Genomic DNA, 9,151 nt, shown 5'->3' with positions numbered 1-9,151 from the left:
AAGGAGCTTAATTTCCTTTGGAGAGACAGCTGTCAGAAATTAGTGTATGTTTACATTTGAATCAATAAGACATTGTCTCTTTTCTCTGAAATGAACCTGGAATAGTAGGGCCCCTAGTCTGGTACAGTGGCCCACGCATGTAATCAGGCTGATGCAAGAGGCTCTCAAGTTCAAGGTCCTGGGAAGGACAGCATTTTTGTACAGAAGCCTTGAGGAAATGTTTGCAGACCACAGAAAGTACTGCTAATGAGTCTACAGAGACAAAGACCAGATCAGAGTAGCCCTGTGGATCATGGAAAGAGCTGCTTTTATTTGAAGTGCAATGGCAGAGCCTTTGGAGGGTTTCAAGCAGGATAGTAATATGATCTTGTTTGATAGAGCAGTAAACTCAGAGAACATTGGTGGCTAGAACCAGTGTGGGGACAGTGAGACCTGATTAGATTTAATATCCAGTCTGAGGGCTCAGGATATGCTGGTGATTCCTGTGGGGGGTGAGATGGTGGGGAAAGTGAGGATAACTCTGGGTTGTGGCTTGAGTCAACACAGAGACCCACAAACCATGACTGGGAAGAAAAGGGAAGGGAACATTTTATTTGGGAAATTGAGAAGATTTGGAAGAGAAAATGAACACTGCCATTTTGGACATGTTAAATTTGTAGTGATTTAATAATTTAGAGTTTGGTTGAATCAACATAATCATAAATAGGGAAAAAAACACAAATAGTATAGAAAGCATGGTACCCACAGAGGCTTCAAATAGACTAAATCCCCATCACATTTAAGATCCTTTCAACAAATGATCCTGTGCCTTCAAGTTCCAACTCCACCAGTGTCCTGGATGATTGTGGGTGTGTACTTAACTCCCCAAAGCTTTTACTCCCTTCTTGGAAAATGTGGATAAAAATACCTGTCATAAGATTGTGGTGAAAATTAAGAGGTTCTGCACAGAGGGTATTTAGCTCAGCTCCTTGTCCACAGCAACCATTCAATAAATATTAGCTATTGGTAGCTGTGTTTGTTTCCTAGGGCTGCTATAACAAAGTACCACCAACTGGGTGGACTAAAAAAACCCAGAAAGGTACTGTCTTGCTGTTCTGTGGCCAGAAATCTGAAGTCTAGGTCTTGCAGGGTTGTGCTCCCTGACACCTGTGGGGCACAACCCTTGTGCCTGTTCAGCTGCTGGTGTTCACCGACCATCCTTGCCATTCCTTGGGTTGGAGATGCATGAACCCAATTGCCTCTGTTGTCACATGGTTGCCTTCTCCTCATGTGTCTCTGTGTCCTCACCTGGTATTCTCTCTCTTCTTATAAGAAGACCGATCATTTATAATTAAGGGCCTGCCCTACTCCAGTACAACAGTATGACCACACCTTAACTAACCACACCTGGAAGAACCCTTTTCCCTAGGCCACAAAGCAACTCTTAGAAAATGAAAAATAATTGCTATAGTTCCTTGTCAGATCATAATGGAATGAAATTAAAAATCAACACCAAAAAAACCCTACAGAAATTATATAAACACATGGAGATTGAACAATACACTTTTTTTTTGTATTGGAGATTGAAAACAGAGGTACTTTACCATTGAGTTGCATCCCCGGTTCATTTTTAAAATAACTTTATTTTATTTGTTTATTTTTCTGTGTGGTGCTGAGGATTGAACCCACTGCCTCACACATACCAGGCAAGCACTCGACCACTGAGCCACAACCCCAGCCCATCCCCAGTCCATTGAAAAAAATTTTTTAAATTTCGAGTCAGCATCTCACTACGTTGCTATGGCCTCACTAATTTCCTGAGGTTCCTTGGGCCTTGCAATCCTCCTGTTTCAGCCTCTCGAGTCCCTGGGATTATAGGAGTGCACCTCTATACCTGGCTCCAAACAACACACTTTTGAATGATGAATGGGTGATGGAAGAAATTAGGGGAGAAATTTAAAAGTTTATAGACTCAAATGGGTGATGGAAGAAATTAGGGGAGAAATTTAAAAGTTTATAGACTCAAATGAAATTAGTGATATATAACATACAAGAACCATTGGGACACTATGAAGGTATTTCTAAGAGGAAAGTTTATAGCTATGAGTACCTACGTAAGAAAATCAGAAAGATCCCAAATAAGCAAACTAATGATGCATTTCAAGGTCCTTGAAAAAAAAGATTGAACCAATTCCAAAACCAGTAGAAGGAAGATCAGAGCCCAAATCAATGAAATTGAAAAAAAAAAAAAAGACAAAAATAAAAGGAAACAAGGAACCCCTTTTCCAAATAAGGTCCTATTCTGAGGTATTGAAGTTAGGGAAGAGGGACACAATTCAAATCACAATGGTAGTATGAATAATAAAATGGATAATATACACTTCAATATCTTAGTAGAACAAAACCATTTATAACCCGTTCTTCCAATTCATGTAACAGTCTTTGTCTCTATTAATGAACTTGAGTCTATATAGGTGACATTTTAGAACAAAGAGGGTTGAGATGATCTGTTTATATTTAGAACTGTGGAATTTTTAGTAGGGTTGAAGTGACCAGAAATAATTTAGTTCAATTCCCTCATTTGATGGTTGAGAAAATGGAAACCAGAAATGTGATGTGATTTGACAGAGGGCACATATCTGGACAGCAGTGAAGCTGAGTCTAGAAGCTTTATCTTCTATCTTGTATGTAGGGGGGAAGGTGCTGGGAATTGTACCCAGGACCTCATGCCGGCTAAGCACATACTCTACCACTGAGCTGCACCCCAGCCATTAGAAACTGTGTCTTCTCACTTGTAAGACAGCTTTTCTCCATTCTAACTACTTGGTGCTATAGTCTAATAGAGTTGTACTTCATTACCTGCCCACTTTGAATCACATCCCAACCATGCCACTTACCTCAGATCTAACCATGCTTTCAAGAGGAAACACCGGATATGGAGATCCAGGAGTCAGGAGGGAAAGAAGATGAGAACAGAGATAACTCCCTCCTTCTTTAGCTGGAAGAACACTTATTTTTCACTTCCTACTAGACTCTGGAGAGGTTACACAGCAACTGAGAGAAGCTAAAAAATATAAAACTCTAAGCAAACATGATGAGTTATTATGACTCCATCTGTATTTCTTGCAACCTGAAAATCATGTTATTTCAAGCAACACATTTTTAAAAAAGCAATTGGAACATGACAAAACATGTTGTAGTTACCTTAGAGTAAATCAAAGGTTAAAATATGTTAGTTAACATTTTTTCAGCTGCAAACTGAATACATGTAGCTAAAGCAGGCAGGGATTTGCTATCTCACATAATGAGAATATTCGAATCAGGTAATTCAGGGTTGCTTACCTTGATAGCTCAACAAGCAAAGGGAGACTGTGGGGTAATTCTCAGGAATTTGGTTTTTTCTTATGTCACAAGATGGCTGCAGCAGCTCCAAGGACAAATGCATTAATCATACCTTTCATTTTCTGTATTTCTGATGCTTTGACCGCTGGTTGCCTGATGACCTTTGAGAAGGTTTTCCTCCCAGGACCAGTCAGTTCCTGGAGATAATGAATGATTTGCCCAGCAGCATGCTTTTCCTTTACAAACCAGTCCAGAGCCCACACCCCTAACCACCTCTTTTAGGAGGCTCTTGCACTTTGGGCCACCATCCACCTGCCTTAATCACACCTTGGTCAGGTACTGGCAAGTAGGGACAGTCCTTATGCTCCAGAGTCCACTGAAATTATTTAAACTAGTCAATCTGAAGCCTATAGAAAGGCCTTTGCCTACCTTTTCCCTTGATCTCTCTCCCAACCACCCCTAAGGCTTCCCTGGGTGGCCCTGCATGGTGTGGCATATCTCCTCCTTTTGGAAACTGAGTATCAAATTATTTTTTTTAATGGCAACTCTCTCCTTATCTGTTAGTCTCACCCTATCTGAAGGATAATAAAGCCCACATTTTAAGACAGGAACGTCCTCACAGGAGGAGTCCACAAAACACGAATGGGCTGGGGAAAGGACACCTTCCTTGAGCACAGTGGGAGGGGCAGTCAGGGCTAACGCTACTTCTGATAGCACTGGACCTGAAGGGACCTAGTGACCAAACTTTAATTTGGGGGATTCTACCTGAAGGAGAGGGGTAACTGAACACAGTAACTTCTGACCAAACTTTTAATTTGGGGGATTCTTCCTGAAGGAGAGGGGAGATATCACCAAGAAAGAGTTCAGGTTGTTTCTGCAATAAGGGAAGGGATGAGCCTTTTACTGGATATCTGGGGTGGGCTATGATCTAGTCCATCAGGATCTCAGTTCTGGTTTTGTGAGGTGACTCTGGAGAAGCCTTATTGCCTAAGGGGGCAATCCATTTCCCATGAAATTGCTCCTGTTATAGGGGCAGCTTCAGTCTGTCATGGGGTAACTGATTCCACTTAGTGGGTGATCTCATGGGGTGATCTGTCTGCAAGGCTCTGCTGTTCCTGAAATCCTGTAGGTTTAGGGCAATGACTGGAAACTTCTAGGTCTCACTCCAGGGGATTTGGAAGAGGACATTGTAAAAGCTGGCAAATCTTGAAAATACCTTGGTTACTCTTCTCTTGGTGTCCTCAGTCCAGAGGGGGACAAGACAGGTTAGGTAAATTTAGGATTAATAAACCTTGTCTAAGCCTGGTGCAGTGGTACATGCCTGTAATCCTAGCGATTCTGGATGCTGAGGCAGGAGGATTTTGAGTTCAAACCCAACCTCAGCAACTTAGCGAGGCCCTGAGCAACTTAGTGAGACCCTGTCTCTAATAAAATATAAAAAAAGCACTAGGGATATGATTCTGTGATAAAGCACCTCTGGGTTCAATTCCTGATACAAAATAATAATAATAATAATAATAATAATAATAATAAAATTCTGTCTTACCAGTTTTTAGATAGACTAAGTGATTATCATGCCTATAAGCAGAACTGAGCAGAAATCTATCAAGAAGTTCAAGGCAGAGGTGGTAGATACAAAGTGAAGGCAGAGATGCCAAGCCTTTATCCTTTTTAGTTACCGACAAGGTATCAGCAGGTCCATGTGAAGTCAGTACTCTTTAGCAAAAGTAGCTTCTCTAAGTCCTGTTATAGTTGGGGACTCAGGCTCATTCAGTTTTTGTGGTACTTTAAATGGGTCATGAGTCAAGGCCTCAGGAGTGCATTTGCCCTTTGTCCCTGTGGTGGTTCCCATCAAACTAGAATACTGGGAAGGCACTCCGCATTGTCATAAGTCCTAAAAGAACACATGCAAGAGAAAAAATAAAAATTGGGTCAATCTGGGCTGGGGTTGTGGCTCAGTGGTAGAGCAGTTGCCTAGCACATGTGAGGAATTGGGTTTGATCCTCAGACCCACATAAAAATAAATAAAATAAAGGTATTGTGTTGGGTTGGGGATATAGCTTAGTTGGTAGAAAGCTTGACTTGCGAGCATAAGGCCCTGGGTTCAATCCCCAGCACTGCAAAAAAAAAAAAAAAAAGGTATTGTGTCCATCTACAACTAAAGAATATTTTTTTAAAAAATTGGATCCATCTAATCAAGGAAGGCTTTCTGGAATGCATGTGCTCTGGGTTAGATCCTAAAAGTCCTAGATGGACTTGAGGCTTGTGGTATGTGAAAGCCAGAAGGCAGTAGAGGCAAAAGAGAAAAAGGAAGCAAGTGAGTTGTTACCTTGCTGAGGATGCAAACAGGTGTACATGATGAGTGAAGTGGAAGCTTTGGCCAGGAAAGGTTGTTGGAAGATCTTGATCTTTCTTGACTTTAAATCATTTGGCTTTGGAATGGAAGAAAACCAACATCTCATCAGATGAACCCACCTGGCTGCAAGAAGCAGTCGAATCCAGTTCCAGTTGTTACAGATGCAACAAGACGTCTGTGACAAGGAACAGTGGGTCATAAGATCTATTTCTGCCTCCTGCCTATGACTCACTGGATGACTCAAGGTGAATCTCTACCGATCTCTGAGTCTGGCCCCCATGCACTGAGAACAGAAGATCACATCGGCATTTCCCTTGGGCAAGGTTGGCTGTCTCCACAGGGGCTGTGCAAAGACGACCAGACCGCCTCCTCTGCTGGCTCACTCCCTCTTCAGCCTTCCTGGTTCTTTCTCCCCCTCCCACTTGCCAGCTTTATTTTCCTTTTTCTTCTTTTCCAAATAGCGCTGTTCCAAAGTAACCCTGGGCATGTATCCTGGGGACAGCTCTGCAGGCTACCCCTGAGCTGCAGAGAGTGGGCCTGTGATTGCTTGCTATTAGCAACTCCTCCGTTTGCAGGATAAATAATGGGAACCTGAGTGCTGGCCCCTGTGGGCTGGGGCAGATTTCCATTTTGCAGCGGTCAGCTTCCATTCCACTGGGGTTTGAATGTTAATAGGCATCTCTCTCCAGGTGCCCTTCTCAGTTCTTTACAGCACACCAGTCCTGATGGGACCTTCCATTGGAATCCTACAGAGAGACTATTACTCTTCTCATTGTGTTCCTTACAAATTAGTTTCCGGATTTAATGGCTCTGGCTGCTGAGCAGATTTAGAAAATTGGGGCGGAGGGTTGGATAGGGTGAGCCAGAGAGCCCATTAGGGGTGCTTGGTTATTGGATGTTTCTGGGCATATGGGGCTTGGGATTTAGGTGGAGTTAACTCTCCTGGGTTTCTTGGGGAATTGGGGAGTGGGGGTGAGTCTTCTCTTCCCTGAAAGAAATTGTATTTGTTGTTACTGCATGTTTAAGAAATTGAGAGACATTGTAGCGGTGGAATACAATAGATAGATTACAAAGATTCTCAATGGGATGTGGGGGTGTATGGTGTTGCTCACTTGCGGGAAGATTTGGAAGACAAGACTGGAGATTGAAGACTTTTTGTTTGTTTGTTTTTATTAATGCCGCCAAGCACAAAAGTTAAAAAAAAAAAAAAAAAAAGAGGAAAAATGAGAACATCCAGGGATACCCTAGTGTTAGGAGTGTGGGCTCAAGTGTATGCTGGGTGAGAGGACAGGGACAAAGGTGTGAACTGTGCACAGTTTCAGGAGGACAGGAGTGGGATGGGGTGGGCCCTGGAGGGAGTTGCAAGGCCTGTGAGATAATGGGTGGGAGCTGCTAACCTGAGTGATTCATCTTTGGGTTTAAGATGTGTTAGTCATCTCTGCAGCAAGCTGAACCAAGCGGTGCCCTTCAGGCTGGAAACTGCCTCGGAGTGGGAGTTCCCACAAGGGGCTGGAGCTTCAGGGTAGGAAGATGGAAGTAGATAGGCTGAGCAACAAGAAAAACAACTATTATTAAAAGAGAAACTTGGGGATCAGAGAAATTACACCAAGGAGATGGTGCCATTAGTCTTCCAATTCAGGAGGAAGCCTTTTCAGTTTAAAGCGGAGATGCTTTGTTTCCTTTTTGGGTGCTGGGGATCGAACCCAGGGCCTTATGCTTACAAGGCAAGCACTCTACTGACTGAGCTATCTCCCCAGCCCCAAGATGCTTTGTAATAAAGAAAGAAAGAAAGAAAAAAACAAACAAACAAACAAACAAAAAAAAAAAAAAAAAAAAAAAAAACAGGCCAGGAAGTAAGTGAATGGGCCTTTTGGTAATAAGGCTAAGATAATTACTTCTCAGAGAATAGGGTCAAAGCTGTGTCAACAAGAATACGCATACCTTCTAAATACTGGACTGTGGTCTTTGGAACAAAATTAATTGTTGCTGTAGCAAGGGGTGTTTATTTTCAGGTCATTTAGGAAAAGCAGACTGCAGCCTTTGCTATGGAGAGAAGCTGAAAGGGAGTTCAAACACCCTCTTGCTGCTGGTCATTCCCCCCAACACACATGCACAAATCTCAGCTGGTGAGCCGAGCCCGGAGAGAGGAGGACCACAGGAGGACCACACTGACATTCACCAGAGGGATTGGCAGGACCAAGAAGAGGGAGGCAGAGTCTTGCTTCATCCCATGGGAGGGGGAGATTAGCCCTCAGAGGAAAGGCCTCAAGGGTGGACTGCTAAGGGGAAGAAGAAAATGGAGGAGAGTTACAGAATAAGGAATGTTCCACCTGGGGCCTTGCCTCCCTTTGGGTGCAAATAATAGCTATCATTTATTTGAGGATCTACTCTGTTTTAAGATATTTTTCATTGCTGGTCTCATTTAACCATCACAAAGATACTAAGAATGCACTATTTTTTTAAAAAATATGTTTTTAGTTGTAGGTGGACACAATACCTATATTTTGTTTATTTATTTTTATGAGGGACTGAGGCTCCAACCCAGTGCCTCACGCGTGCTAGGCAGGCGCTCTACCACTGAGCCACAACCTCAGCCCTGAGAATGTACTATTATTATCTACCTCTGTTTTGTAGATGAGGAACTGAAGGACCCAAAGCTTCTGTGACTTGCCCAAGGTCATGGCACTAGCGAATGCTGACACCAGGCTCCATCTCAGGCAGGATGACTCTAGTCAGGCTCTGAAACCCCATATGTACTGGTTCAAGGAAATGGAAACTAGATAGTCACAACCTTTAGTGCTCTGGCTCTTTGTAGCTTTGGATGCCTCTGGTAAGGAATTGCTCATCTGCCATCAGAGGTGTGGCTAAACAGTCTGGTGAAGACCAGCTAACCTGTGTCAACAAAGGTACTCCTTGGCCTTCTGACAGCCTAGACCACAGTTTTGTTTACCCATGCAGAGAAGTTGACCAAGCAGCAGGAACTCCCCCTGCTCTTTGGAAATTTGGAGTAAGGAGGGACCTGTCACATGGATTGGGTTGGAACTAAGTGGTGACAGTGGCATTGATCGACCACATCACAAGGCAGTTAAGAAGATACAGCTCTTATAGTGTCTTAGGACAGCAGAAGTCATAGAAGACCTGAATCCATTTTAGCACCCATCTGTCCCCTAAGTCACTGCTGCTCAGAGGTAACAGAAACAGAATGGGACTAGGGCAGGCCTTCCAGAGAACAGAGTCATGGGTACCTGAGGAGGGTGGTGAAGGGTCCTCTGTTCATTCATTAATCAACAAATGTTCCTTGAGCAAGAGCTATGAGACAGATGTGGTGTCTGGTAGTAAGGACACAGGGCCTGGTGTAGGCCTTCAAGGTTTTATTAGCATAGATAGACAAATAATCAAATAACACATGATCAAGTGTGGAAGAGGGAGCAAGCCCTGTGTGCTAGCCTGGGGTTGCGTGAGATCAGGTGTGAC

This window comes from Sciurus carolinensis, chromosome 1, assembly GCF_902686445.1.
Source record: "Sciurus carolinensis chromosome 1, mSciCar1.2, whole genome shotgun sequence".
Classification (NCBI taxonomy): Eukaryota; Metazoa; Chordata; class Mammalia; order Rodentia; family Sciuridae; genus Sciurus; species Sciurus carolinensis.
Note: the sequence above shows the minus strand (reverse complement) of the source record.